Source organism: Bubalus bubalis, chromosome 19 (genome assembly GCF_019923935.1).
Source record: "Bubalus bubalis isolate 160015118507 breed Murrah chromosome 19, NDDB_SH_1, whole genome shotgun sequence".
Lineage (NCBI taxonomy): Eukaryota > Metazoa > Chordata > Mammalia > Artiodactyla > Bovidae > Bubalus > Bubalus bubalis.
This window is the reverse complement of record NC_059175.1, coordinates 46,060,557-46,074,543: the sequence shown is the minus strand read 5'-3', so window position 1 is coordinate 46,074,543 and position 13,987 is coordinate 46,060,557.

The window sequence follows — 13,987 nt, the reverse complement described above, 5'->3', positions numbered from 1 at the left end:
TGTGTGGCTCTAGGTCAGTGATCACACCATCGTGATTATCTGGGTGGTGAAGATCTTTTTTGTACAGTTCTTCTGTGTATTCTTGCCATCTCTTCTTAATATCTTCTGCTTCTGTTAGGTCCATACCATTTCTGTCCTTTATCGAGCCCATCTTTGCATGAAATGTTCCCTTGGTATCTGTAATTTTCTTGAAGATATCTCTAGTCTTTCCCATTTTGTTGTTTTCCTCTATTTCTTTGCATTGATCACTGAGGAAAGTTTTCTTATCTCTCCTTGCTATTCTTTGGAACTCTGAATTCAGATGCTTATATCTTTCCTTTCTCCTTTGCTTTTCACTTCTCTTCTTTTCACAGCTATTTGTAAGGCCTCCCCAGACAGCCATTTGGCTTTCTTGCATTTCTTTTTCATGGGCATGGTCTTGATCCCTGTCTCCTGTACAATGTCATGAACCTCAGTCCATAGTTCATTGGTAGATATCAAAAACACCAATCTTGTCTTGTTCCTGATCTTATTAGATATACGTTCAGTTTTTCCCCATTAAAAATAATGCTTGCTGTGGGTTTAATGTATATAGTCTTTATTATGTTGAGGTAGGTTCTTTCTATGCCAATTTTCTGGAGGTTTTTTTTTTTTATCATAAATGGCTGTTGAATTTTATTGAAAGCTTTCTCTTTATCTATTGAGATGATCATATGGTTTTCATCATTCAATTTGTTAATATGGTATAGTATATCACATCGATTGTTTTGTGTATACTGAAGAATCCTTTCATCCCTTTAATAAACCACACTTGATCATGGTGTATGATTCTTGCAAAATGTTGTCTTATTCTATTTGCTAGAATTTTGTTGAGGATTTTTTCATCTATGTTCATCCGTGATATGGGCCTGTAATTTTACTTTTTTGTGATACCATTGTCAGGGGTGTTGTGAAACCATTTTTTTGTGATACCATTGTTTGGTGTCAGGGTGAGGGATTCCTTGCAGATAGAGTTAGGGAGTTTTCTTTCCTCTACCATTTTTGGAACAGTTTGAGCAAGATAGTTGTTAGGTCTTCTCTGAACTTTAGATAGAATTCTATGAAGTCATCTGGACCTGGGCTTTGTTTGTTGGAAGATTTTTTATCACAGTTTCAATTTCAGTGCTTGTGATTAGTCTGTTCATATTTTCTACATCCTCCTGATTCAGTCTTGGAAGGTTGCACTTTTCTAAGAATTTTTCCATTTCTTTAGGTTGTCCACTTTATCAGCATATAATTGCTTATTGTTGTTCAGTTGCTCAGTCGTGTCGGACTCTTTGAGACTCCATGGATTGCAGCACGCCAGGCTTCTCTGTTCTTCACCATCTCCCAGAACTTACTCAAACTCATGTCCATTGAGTCGGTGATGCCATCCATCTCATCCTCTGTGGTTCCTTTCTCTCCTGCCTCGAAGTTTCCCAGCATCAGGGTCTTCTTTCATGAGTCAGCTCTTCACATCAGGTGACCAAAGTATTGAAGCTTCACCTTCAGCATCAGTCCTTCCAATGAATATTCAGGATTGATTTTCCTTAGGATTGACTGGTTTGATCTCCTTGCAGTCCAAGGGACTCTCAAGAGTCTTCTTCAACACCGCAGTTTAAAGGCATCAATTCTTAGGCACTCAGACTTCTTTATGGTCCAACTCACACGTCCATATATAAGTGTCATACATACATATATAGATAGATAGATATGTATGGAATCTAGAAGTATGGTACCGATGAACCTAGTATAGAACGGACTTATGGACACAGTAGGAGAAGGTGAGGGTGTGACAAACTGAGAAAGTAGCTCTGACATTTATACCTGATCATGTGTAAAATATACATGTTAGGTAGGTAGAATAGGGAAAAGGAGTCCAAAATGGCAGTGGCTAAAAGACAAGGAAGGGAAAAGCCCATGAAAACAGAACAGAGGAAGGTCCGAGGACCCAAGTGAGGACCTCAGGTAAAACAAACAACACTCCTGGCTAGCCCAATTTACATAGGACAGGCCCAGGGAGAGAAAGACATATAAAAAGAGGAGCCAAAGCTAGCTCTTTCTTTCTCTCTCTCCCCCATGTACTGGGGCACTCTTCTTTTTGCATTTTTGAATAGAGGTGCCCTCAAAGATGGATTTTCCTGTTATCTTCTAAATAAAGTAGAGCTGTAACACTGAGCTGTAACGCTGATTTGTCTAAGAGCTATAACATGGTCCGTTCGAGACCTGAGAGCTATAACACAGTCTATCTAAGACCCAAGAGCTCTGACACGCCTAGGGGGCTTTAATGTCCATCACTCCAAATCTTTGTTGTGACGAGACAAAGAACCAAGGAGTATACACTCGCCTGACATATAGTAGTGGGAAGTTGCTGAATAACACCAGGAACACAGCCTGTTGTGGGTTTCTAGATGGGTGGGATGTGGGGAGCTCAGGAGATTCAGGAGGGAAGGGGTATATATATACACACACAATACACATATAATTATAACTAATTTGTGTTGTTTTGTGGAAGAAACCAATACAAAACTGTAAAACAATTTTTCTACCAATTAAAAGATAAATAATTTTTAGAAAAATACTAACAGAAATGGGAAATGTCTGTGATGCACTTACTAGTAGATTGGGCACAGTTGAGGAAAGAATCTCTGAGCCTGAAGATACATCAAGAGAAACTTCCGAAACTGACAGTGAAGAGAAGAGAGAGAGAAAAAAAAAAAAATGAAGTAAAATATTTTATAAATGTGGAGTAACAATAAAAACTGTAACATAACATATAATGTAACATATATATAATGTGGATATCAGACAGGAAAGGAAGAGAAAAAGGAACAGAAGCAATATTTGAAGCAATAATGATGGAGAGTTTCCCTAAATATCGGACACCAAACCACAGATTCATGAAGCTCAAGAACATCAGGCAAAGATAAACGCCAAGACAAAACAAATTGAAACAACTACAAATATAACAAAAACAACTGCACCTAAACATATTATATTCAAACTGCAAAAAATCAGAGAAAAAGTCTTGAGAGAAACTGAAAATTCAACAACAATTTGTTTCTGCTACCTATTAAAATCCAAAAACCCTGACAATACCAGATTCTACAAAGAATGTAAAAACAACAGGAACTTTCATTAACTGCTGGTATGAATGCTAAGTAAAGCAGCCACTTTGCAAGACATTTTTTATATTTTATTATAAAGCTAAACACAGGCCAAGTATGATCTAGTTAAGCTCCCCAGTATTTACTGAAGTGAATTGAAAACTAATATTCACACAAAAATCTGCATGCGAATATTGACAATAGTTTTACACCTAGTTGCCAAAATGATAGCAGTCAACAAGTCTCTCAATTGATGAATGGATAAACAAAATGCTGTGTTTATATCCATACAATGGAATATTATTCAGTAATAAAAAGAAATGAACTAGCCAGCCATGACAAGATATGAAGTACATATCTAAGTGAAAGAAGCTATTATACTTTGCTAAGTGAAAGAAGCAATTTTAAAAAGGTCACTTACTGTATACTTTTAACTATGCCACATATATGAGAAGACAAAACTATGAGGATGATAAAAATACCATGATTTCCAGGGTTTGAGTAAGTGGAAGAGCTAAGTGAAGCACAAAGAAATTATTTAGAGAAATCAGAAATGTGGTTTGTGATTGCTTCTGGGGGGAAAAAATTGCCCCCTAAAAGGTACATAAAGAAATGCTTTTAGCTACTGCTGAAGTGGTAATCATATTGCAATATAGAAATACATTAAATCAATATATTATACAACTTAAGCTTACACAATTTTATGTGTCAATTACATCTAAATTCGGTTCAGTCACTCAGTTGTTATGTCTGACTCTTTGAGACCCCGTGGACTGCAGCACACCAGGTTTACCTGTCCAAAACAAACAAGCAAAAAATTACTTAAAACCAGCTAATATACTATTGAAAATAAAAAGAAATTCTCTGGAGTAAATAAAATCTTGTAAGTTTTAGTTGATAGATAAGCAGACTTAGAAATTATATATATGTAAAACTCTTCAAATGTACACATAAGATCTGTGAAATTTACTAAATGTAAATTATATTACAAATTTTAAAAAATGAGAAAGTAAAAGAAAAAAGAGACTCGAGGGCCGTATCATCCAATTATATACACAGGTATCACTTAATTTTGCCCTCAAACTGATAAAAGAGAAATTAAAAACAGATTTATAATGTGTACTTGTGAATAATGTCTCTATATTTTCTGATATTTAAAAGGTTTTTTTTTTTTTGGATGTGGTAATTTTATTGAGGGTATATTTCATGTTTTTTAAAGAAATTGTTTTATAGAACATATGCTGGTATATTTAAACTAAAATGATTCTCTAATTTGTATCTGTTTCGCATTAATTTACACTATGTAGAGAAGGGAAATTGGGTGGGGATATGTGTAAAAGTAGGCTGATCATCAGAGAAGGCAATGGCACACCACTCCAGTACCCTTGCCTGGAAAATCCCATGGACGGAGGAGCCTGGTAGGCTGCAGTCCATGGGGTCGCTGAGGGTCAGACAAGACTGAGTGACTTCACTTTCACTTTTCACTTTCATGCATTGGAGAAGGAAATGGCAACCCACTCCAGTGTTCTTGCCTGGAGAATCCCAGGGACGGGGGAGCCCTGTGGGCTGCCGTCTATGGGGTCGCACAGAGTTGGACACAACTGAAGCGACTTAGCAGCAGGCTGATCATGCATTGAAAATTGTTGATAGATGATTATAATATCCTTTCTACATTGTATTTACTTAAAGCTTTATCTCAAAAATTAAAAATATTTCCCAGTTTAGAATATTAATTATATTGTAAATATAAACTTAATACTTTATATTAAACCATCCTACATTCAACAAGTGTTAATAGTTGAGAAAATATAGCTCACTATTTATATCCTTTGTTTTGAATACTTCTGATCACTACAGTTAGACTTATGACCCTTGATACTCTCACTCCTGTTGAATCGAAGGCCAGTACTAGCCTTACTTAAGCACAACAAATCCTTATCCTCATAGATATTTTGCAAGGTAAATATGGACATCACTACTTACCAGTGAAGGAACTGCAGTTTAAAGGCCTCCCAAGTTTCTCCAGTTATCAATTTGTATTGGATCTTTAATTAAAATATGCAGACAAGTGACTACAAAGGCAGTTCAACTTCAAAATAACATTGTGGCTCTTTGTATTGTGGCCTCTTACATTTTAACTGCATTCCTTCAATTCTCCAGTAACTAATGCACACATGCTGAGTTGCATCTGACTCTTTGCAACCCCATGGACTGTAGCCCGCCAGGTTCCTCTGTCCCTGGGAGTGGGTTGCCATTTCCTTCTCCAGGGGATCTTCTCAGCCCTGGAATGAACCCACATCTCCTGCTTGGCAGCTGGATTCTTTATCACTGAGCCACCAGAGAGCAGGGACTTCCTTTATTACTTAAGAGCTAAACAATAATAAATGTATTTCTTAATATCTTAATTTAGTCCTTACATAGTAACTTACTTTACTTTGTTGTTCAACTAATCTTCCTTTAACTTGTGCTTAGCTGGCTTTTTCCTTAATAGTACTTTTTAGTGATCTTCTTTCTCAATCTTACACCAACTTGGAATTCCATACCAAGTTGGAATTCTACATGGAATTCAATAGACCATGACTTTCTTTTCATGTTTGAATTTTTAACAGCTGTTTGACTCTGTTTTTCCCATTTAGTATTTTTCTGGGTGATCTCTTTTGAAATCTATAAATCTATGATTCCAACAAGTGGGTGCTTAATAAAGGACTATTAATAATTACACACAAATACTACTGTGAGTATCTTAACAGATGTTGTTTACATCCACCATTTTATTTTTAGGAAAACCAAGAAATCATCATTTTAATTGTAATGCTAAAATAAATGCAAACCACATATCTTTTGGGAGATATAAATGCAACTGCTTTGCTTTAATTAGATATGGCAAAAGAACTTTAGTATGAAGTATCTATATTTAGAAGGTTAATTATCAATTTATAAAATGACCTTGAAAAAGATGTGCCTGACTCTAGACTACAGACAGATGGACTTTTATGGATTTTAAAGAGCAGCTTAATTGTGCTAATAAAATCTAATATGAAACAAAATGGGTTAGGTGAAATTCTTTAGTATCACTAATTATGCATATGCTAGAGATATTAAAATTGCCATCAGACCAAGACAATTTCATTCATTTTCTCAAATTTCTGATAATGCTTATATGCTATTTTACATCATTGCTTCCATTTAGAAATAGCTACAATACTTATAATCTATTAATGTCAAATTCAAAGATACATACTGAACTTCAGGAGGCAATAGATAAGACTCATTAACAACTGAAAGTTTGGAGTAAGGGAGATTAGACTGATGGTTCTCAGTCCAGTTCAGTTCAGTTACTCAGTCGTGTCCAACTCTTTGCGACTCCATGAACTGCAGCATGCCAGGCCTCCCTGTCCATCACCAACTCTCAGAATCTCAAAATGGGGCAAATATTTTCCCCTGGGGGGCTTTTGCAATATCTGGAGATATTTTTGGTTCTCACAATTGAGTGGGAAGGTAGTTGCTACTGGCATCTAATAAGTAGTGCTCAGGGATCCTGTAATGCATAGCACAAATCCCCCCAGGAATTGTTTCGCCCTCCTGGTGTCTCCAATGGTAAAGAATCTGCCTGCAATGCGGGAGACCCAGGTTTGATTCCTAGGTTGGGAAGAAACCCTAGGGAAGGGAATGGCTGCCCACTCCAGTATTCTTGCCTGAAGAATTTCATGGACAGAGGAGCCTGGTGAGTTACAGTTCATGGGATCACAAAGATTCGGTCATGACTGAGTGACTAACACTTTCACTTTCAAAACATCATTACTGTCAAGGATTACAAATCGTGGCAAGTGTTATTGTGTGTTCTCTATACTGCTACTCAATTCCCTTAAAACTGAGTTTCCCAATCTGTGAAATGTGATCAAAGTAATAAATACTTAGGTCTTTCCTGGTGACTCAGTGGTAAAGAATCCACCTACCAATGCAGAAGACAGGGGTTTAATCCCCCATCCACAAAGATTCCCAAATGCTGTGGAGCAACTAAGTCTGTGCATGACAACTATTGAGCTTGCACTCTAGAGCCTGGGAGCTGCAACTACTGAGTCCATGTGCCACAACGATTGAAGCCCACGCACCCGAGTCTGTGCTCTGCAGTAAGAGAAGCCACTGCAATGAGAAACCTGGGTGTAACAACTAGAAAGTGACCCTTGCTTGCCACAACTAGACAAAGACCCAGCACAGCCAAAAATAAATAAATAAAAATTTAAAGAATAAAGGGCAATTGCAAAGATTAAAGAATACCTCTGAAAAACAGCAGCTTAATTCATATACACACAAAAAGAGCTCAAACAATGTCTACTATTTGTCTTCTTCCCCAAATTTTTTACTTCACTTGTATAACTTGCTATAAGTAAGACTTTCACACTCTCCACAGTCACACAAAGAAAAAAAAAAAGGGTATTATTTTCATCATTTACTTCTTAAGTACCTCATAAATAAATGTCATTAAATTAATTCTCTTTTGCTTTTTGAATCCACCATTTCTTTTCATCTATATTCCCACTTTCCTCATTAAGAGTCTGAACTTTTTCTTATCCAGGATCATTGCAAATTTACCTATTTCTAGTCCCTTGTATCTGAATAGCAATGTCATTACTAGTCTTGCAAAGAGTCCGGGAAAAGCTCAGCTCAAATAAGATATGTGTTGGGTGGAGATTTTTACCATTCCACTAAACCAGAAGAAGGGAAATCTGAATTTTGGAAACAAGTGCCTTCAATACAGAAAAATCTTCAAAATCTAGCTAAATGACTATGTGACTTTTGACTTCAGTGTAGAACGTAAAAAGCTTGAAACAGCATTATCCTTACTCTTAATAAAACACACATACACACACAAACACTAGACAATCAGCAAATTAATTTCCTCCTCCAGGGGATCTTCCGGACCCCAGGAATTGAACTCATGTATCCTGTGTCTCCTGCATTGCAGGCAGATTCTTTACCACTGATACACTGGTAACTGGTAAGTCGCTTCATTCGTGTCTGACTCTATGAGACCCCATAGACGGCAGCCCACCAGGCTCCCCTGTCCCTGGGATTCTCAAGGCAAGAACACTGGAGTGGGTTGCCATTTCCTTCTCCAATGCATGAAGGTGAAAAGTGAAAGTTAAGTCGATCAGTCGTGTCCGACTCTTAGCGACACCAGGGACTGTAACCCATCAGGCTCCTCCATCCATGGGATTTTCCAGGCAAGAGTACTGGAGTGGGGTGCTCAAACTTCGAGTTAATACCCTCAGGCAAGAGGTCCTAAGGCATCGAATTGGGTACTCGGGATGGTAGCTACAAGGTTCTCGGCGACAGTGGCTAGAATCCCAATCCAGGACTGCAAGGAAACAGTGGAATTCCACTGTCGTAAGGCTGTCATAATTACTAAGCTTCTCAAAAACACGGTTCTGGAGGTTGAGAAAAAGAGGCGCTCAGGAAAAAAGCAAGGGAGAAAACTTAGCCCCCCACCCGCTGCAAAGCACGTCGCACTGCAAACCCCATCATGCAACGCAAGGAGGACGCTGGGGCTCTACGCCCCAATAGCTGATTCACTAGGGAAGCCCTAATAAGCCAATTCAAATTTTCTTGTTTCCATAAAAAAGACAATGTCAAAGGGTGACCAGCTAACCAGAAACCTAAGAAAAGATGGGCACTTCTAAACAGAAATGATGCGAGTTCTAGCTTAGCTGGGATAGCTACTGCTAGCCACTAGCAAGAATTCTGGAAAATGTTTAATCAGTATAAGTGACTAGGTAAATAGTATAGAACCCTTTAAAGCCATGTACACTGAAGAAATTTCCAACCTCTCCCAGGCTCTTTTCCAAGGACAATAACATTCACTCAAAATCTGTGAATGGAGAAAGTCTCACTCTTGCTGCAGGCTTTGAGTGAGGAGTGGGGAGACAGAGTGAACAGTGGCCACTGTGGAACTCAGATTTTTCTCCCCATCTCTCCTTTAGAACAAAAGCCTAAAGCTTCTGGAAATGACAGTGAATTACAATAGCCAAAGAGATACTGAAAAAGAACAGAATTGGAAGTTTCACAATGTTAGCTATCTAATGCCCAGACCTACAGTAATGTTTCATTAATCACAATAAGGTAGTTGGAGTAGGTATAGTCAAATACGTCAATAAAAGAGAACAGAGAATCCAGAAATAGTACTATATATACTTGTTGATTGAGATTCAATGGAATCAAATCCAATGGGAAAAAAGTTAATCTCTTCAATAGTGCTGGAAAATTCTCAAAGACACGTTAAGAAAAAAATTACAACATATACATGACTTCAAAAAGGTTAACAAAAAATAGAACATTGACCTAAACTTAAAACCTAAACCCATAAATTTTCTAGAATTAATATAGGAAAAAAACATTTGTGCCTTGAAGTTAGTTGAAAATATTTTCTCCATGACACTGAAAACACCATTTAAAAACTCATAGCAAGTTAGAATTTATTGATATTACCATAGTTTGTTCTTCAAAAAGCACTAGTAAAAAAAATGAAAAAAAGTCAAAGGCTTGGAGAATATAATTAAAAATTGCATTCCTGCCTATGGATTATATTTAAAAAAAAAAACCTGAAAGATAGAAGATAAATAATTTAAAATTAGGCTGTGCTATAAAGCCAAAAAGTACTATAAAGAAAATGACTAGCCTTGAGATTTAAGTAACATTGAAAGGATCAATTCCCTCCATGTTTCTTGTTTATCCCTGTGGTCTATATTTTTGAGTTTTAATTAGGCATGAATTGGGGATGGAAGAATCAACAATATGGAGGCAACAGAATGGAAGGTTGGATTACATATCATTGCACAGATACTTGTAACCCAAAGGTAACACCTTCAGTGGATAGTTCAATAATATATAATTTCAGAAAGGAAGCAGGAATTTTCATTATAATTACTGTTCTCTAGTTCATGACCTGTACTATTCAATAATAAAAAATACAAACCAAAAAAAGAGATAAAACATAAGAATTTGAAGATCTAGGGGATCTTCCCAAGCCAGGATCGAACCCAGATCTCCTGCATTGTGTGTAGATTCTTTATGGTCTGAGCCACCTAGGAAGTCCTTATATTCGGGTAAGAATTTGAAACAAAACACACATTTATAATTAGGAACGAAAAGATCCCCTGGAGAAGGGAAAGGCTACCCACTCCAGTATTCTGGCCTGGATAATTCTGTGGACTGTATAGTCCATGGGGTTGCAAAGAGTCGGACATGACTGACCGACTTTCACTTTGTTTCTTTTTTTTTTTTTTTCAATGTATTATGCATATGGCACATCACAAAGATGATACAAAATGAAAAACTCAATAATTAAAAAAAACCTAGATATACAGAAATGAAGATAATATTTAAATTAATAAACACAAATATTTTAAAAAGGAAAAAAAAATGCTTTTGGCCACATTACACAGCTTGTGATCTCAGTTCCTCAACCAAAGATTGAACTAGGCATTCAGCATTGAAAGTGCTCAGTCCTAACCACTGGACTCCCAGGGAATTCTCTAAAATCACTTTCAAGAGTAATAATACATACAAAATTTGTATTAAAGCAGAAAAAGAGATATCCTTCTGTTCTGAATCTCCTAGTCCATAGTAAAGTTTCTGGTGAATGAAATACAGGCTGAAATGTTTTTCAAATCCAAGAGTCAGAGAAATCTTTATTGATCATTAACTACTCCCCTTTTTCTATTGCTATGATGGAGGAGATTGTCCCATGTGATACATTTAAAAGCTAGTGAACTCTCCAACATCCAGTGACCCAGAATTATTGATTTGCCAGAGTCCCCTGCCAACCTACATGTGACATGGGGTATGAATAGAAAATAAATTTTTTGTTACATAAATCCACTGAGAATATTGTTATTGTTGCTATTCCTACAGTATGATGTTCCTGCTTACTAACTTAGAATATTGGTATCAGGAACTGGGTGTTACAATTGCAAAACATCTAAATATGTGGCAATGGCTTAGAAAGTAAGATCCAAAAATGAGGAGGCTAATTTCAGACACTAAAAAGATGGTGTCACATCTTATGCAGTGGTAAACTGGCTTTTAAAAAATGGATGACATTTTTTTTTTAAAAGAAAACATTGTAGGTTCTAGGTTCTAGGTTGGAAAGCTAAATGGAATAGTGAGTGTTCGAAGTCATTGCAAATTTTTATCAAGGTTAGACAAAAAAAGAGTTCAGAAAAATTACTGTCTTATTTCAAGCAAAACTGAAAGGAGTTAAAGGGGTTCAGAAATTCAGGCAGTGTTGGATAAACCAATTATTTCTTTTTAAAAACAAGAAAACCCTCCTAAAATTTTCTTAGCTAATTCCAAATATGATTAGTCAATATTGTAATCCAAGCTAATGCCTAAAACATTACAAAGTAACACTTTCTTGGAGAGTCCCTTGGAGACCAAGGAGATCAAACCAGTCAAACCTAAAGGAAACCAGTCCTGAATATTCATTGGAAGGACTGATGCTGAAACTGAAGCTTCAATACCTTGGCCACCTGATGTGAAGTACTGACTCATTGGAAAACACCCTTATACTGGGAAACATTGAAGGCACGAGGAGAATGGGGTGACAGAGGATGAAATGGTTGGATGGTATCACCGATTCGATGGACATGAGTTTGAGCAAGTTCTTGGAGTTTGTTATGGACAGGGAAGCCTGGCGTGCTGCAGTCTGTGGGGGTTACAAAGAGTTGGACACGACTGAGCAACTGAACTGAACTGAACACATTCTTATTTATATTCAGGGAAGGAACCAACTATCCCTGTGGTCCATGATTTTATAGTTTGCTGACTGAAGAAATTTGCTTCCAGGAAGAAGAATAGGACAGCATGAATGGATATCTTAAAGAAAAAAGAAAAAAGTGTTTCCTAAATATAACACACAAAAAACTTACTGGTGCCTATTGATTGCTTACAATGAATGGTGCTGCCGGATTCATGGTCTCTGAAGAAGATTTATCTCCAGGACCAAAGACAGGTCTCAATCACTCAAAGCTTTGTGTGCAAAATTTTATTTAAAGTGATAGAACAGAGAAAGCTTCTGACATAGACATCAGAAGGGGGTAGAAAGAGTACCCGCCTCACAAGTTTAAGCGGGACCTTACATACTTCTCAACTAGCTGCTAAGAATAGATAAAAAGAATACCTCAATGTTGTAAGAGTTCCACTTGGCTCTTTGCTAAGACATACATCCTGAGATAACTTTGGCACAAGATTAGCCAGGGAGAACAGTTTCCAGACAATGTCTCTGGGCAAGATATACTGTTGCTGTGTAATCAGGGGTACAAGTTTTGAGATACAGGTTCCCAGGCAATATTTTTTATAATTATAATCATTAACACAGAGCCTAAGAAAAGCATTTTCATGAGTGAGACATTGTACTATGTAATCATTAGTTCTTGACCTAAAGAAAGGTCAGTTCTCGGGCAAGATATATTGTTGCAGAAGGCTCAAGGAAAGCAGGAGTAAGAATGTTTGCCTCTTCTTTATAGGGCCTTGGACTGCCTGCCTAAGCTTGAACTCTTTCATTTCCTCCTCCTTTTAGGAGAATATTGTTGCCAGGGAAAGAGGTGGAGAAATTGTTCCCTAACTTCTTCCTGCTGGAAAGGGGCACAGACCCTAAATTATTGAGGCAACATATTCTCCTTATCCTCATATTGAGGGTCTCTGATCCAGGGGCCCTGAGTAATAGAGGAGGCAGTGGAAACTGCAGGAGCTTGAACAATCACTTGTAGCTTAAATGCCCAAGCCACTTAAATACAAAGTTCATTATACAGTTACAGATATAAGAAGCAAACAGCAAGAATAAGATGACTACAATTATTACAGTCAAGATAGTTTTCCACCAAGGAGGGCTTGTAAATGAAGATTGCATCTGTGACCAGAACAGATATCTGTATCTGGAATATCAGAGAAGTCCATTTTGAAGAGTGACTAGAATCTCTAGATCATTGTTACTTGGTCTGGGAAGACTTTGTATCCTTTAGAAAGAAGAAACTAGACAAGTAGATTAAAATGCAGAGACCAAATATCAGTAAAAGAATTATCATAATCAGCAGTCCAAGCAAGAGAAAGAATCAGGTTACATTTGGTAGTAATTTTGATCCTGGTTTAGATGGAGCTAACCGTTGGGTTGCCCTGTTTATAAGAATAGAGCCATTTGGCATGTTCTTTTATATTTTGAATGTAGGTATAACAAATCCTGAACCTTAACATACAAAATAAATCTTACCATTTCTTTTTAGAAGAATGAGTCTGAACCCCAATGTAGACAGCTGTTTCAGGGAGACTTATAGCTATGTAGCCAGTTGTCTAAGTTTGTCCAAGTAGGTTTTCGCCTCTCATTGTGGTATCAATATATAAGCCAAAATAATTGTCACCATTAACAATTTCAGCATTTTTCTAGGTATGAGAAGATGGAAGAATTTGGGCTAAAGAAAATCTTTACCTGAAAATATCTAACTATCTAAAGGCCTGTTTTGTCCATTTGTCCAGGGCACAGAGTGAGTGCCTAATTTCTGATTTTCATCCTGAATTCCACTCAGGAGATGAAGATCAGCAGCTGTAGTGTCCATGATTTAATCCTTGAAAGTGCCAGTTTCCAGTTGCAAGGCCTCTTTATGGCCATGAGTTTGACCATGGTTTGGGAGTTATTTCATGACCATCTTGTCCCACAGTGCTGGGAAGGCTCATTCCCATTTTTGTCGAAGATTTCACTGATAGGCCACCCAGTGTGATATTACTGGACTAGGCCCTGTGAGTAGCAAAATTCTCTGGACCACACCTGTCTCACTAGTCTCTTGGTGCAGGACAATATTCTGTCTTGTTGCTTCTTATATACAGAGTCACAC